At 42.1% G+C, this 1436-nt stretch overlaps 1 long non-coding RNA gene across 1 annotated transcript; it reads right to left on the reverse strand.

Moving 5' to 3' along the window:
- Positions 1-576: 576 nt before the first annotated feature.
- Positions 577-1436, reverse strand: LOC107682989 (uncharacterized). The gene is made up of 3 exons (XR_001633640.1): positions 1398-1436; positions 871-1039; positions 577-726 (listed from the first exon to the last, which is right to left on the reverse strand). It is a non-coding gene; the product is annotated as an uncharacterized LOC107682989 (long non-coding RNA).

The raw sequence follows: 1436 nt of genomic DNA on the forward strand, positions 1-1436 counted from the left end.
ACACACACACACACACACACACACAGGCACACGCACACACACTTATATATTTTTTATTTAGGTTTTTAAAAAATATTTCTATTCAATTTTACTAAGAAAAGCTTTTTTTTTACCTACTCCACTTATTCCGACAACTTATTTTGCCATGACTGTCACACCCATTGAAGCTCCATTATTATGCTTAACCGGGTTCACCAAGCACATATATAAAAACTAAATTGAAATAAAATAATTCAGAAATCGTGATGATGCCAAAACCATGAACTCATAACTGCCCAGTAACTTAGCCTGCCCTAAGCTATGCCGATATGCAGAGGTTAGCCAATCAAAACAGAGTCCATTACATAACAGGCAGTTGCAAGCCTCTTAATAAGAGGGTGGAAAATGGCCACGTAAAGCTAAATTACTAAACTGGCACAAACCTATATGTGCAAAATAATTCAATAATTCATAAAACTATATCCCCTTTAAATAAGCCAGAGTTCTCCAGTCTGTGTCTGAAATTCAATTGTAGAACACCAATAGAGTTGCTATTAATTTAGATCTCTTTGGCAGTAGTTTGCCGCCTGAGGGGAGTGATTCTTGTAGCAGGCAGGATGTGAGATGTAAGCACAGCATGTAGTTGCCCTCGCATGACTGTGACGAGCAGTAGAGCGGGGGAAAGGGGTCAGGGACGGGGCAGCCACTCGGTGGTATTACCCCATCTGTCACGGCTGACCAGCGACGCTAAGACAGTGACAGTGAATTAATAAAAAAAGAAGAATAGATCCCTGTAGTAGCCTCTGGCAAGAAACAATATTATCTTGGGTAGGAAGGAAAACAAACAGGAAGGGACCAGAATGGAGATGCATACAGTGTGCGCTAACTCACCTGAAAGCCTCAATGATGTAAGAGGTGACAGCCGCTCCGCCTTCATGTGCGTTTGGTTGCCAGGTCAGGGTCACGCTGTTACGGGTCACATCAGTTACGACGGGCTTCTGGGGTGGACCGGGCAGCTGGTAGGGCTCTGAAACCGGGGGTACAGAGAGACCGCCACTCTCTGTAAAGATAAGATTAGGATATTAGCATGCCGTCTTCATATTGGTCCAAGTTATCATTCCATGAGCTATGGTTCTGTTTGCAGAATCTATCAGAAAACAGTTGCTGTTTCCGTATTAGTCTAGATTTATAGAACATTATAACAGAAATCAATATTGAACAGGAAAAATCTAATCTCAGGTCAGCACTTCTCCATATGCTGACATCTGGTAAATGGAAGCATATATTTGCTGAGCAAACTCACAACAGAAACGGCTTCCTCAGCTGATTATTGCAGTTTAAAGATGATATGATGCAGTTTGTCAAAGATAAGGACACATAAAGGTGATGATGGAGCACTTGTGTGTGTGTGCTTTTACCTTTTACTGTGAGTACACCACTCCAGCTCGTCTCTCCAC

The sequence above is a fragment of the Sinocyclocheilus anshuiensis genome, unplaced genomic scaffold (assembly GCF_001515605.1).
Source record: "Sinocyclocheilus anshuiensis isolate Anshui unplaced genomic scaffold, SAMN03320099.WGS_v1.1 C32773523, whole genome shotgun sequence".
In the NCBI taxonomy this organism is placed as follows: Eukaryota; Metazoa; Chordata; class Actinopteri; order Cypriniformes; family Cyprinidae; genus Sinocyclocheilus; species Sinocyclocheilus anshuiensis.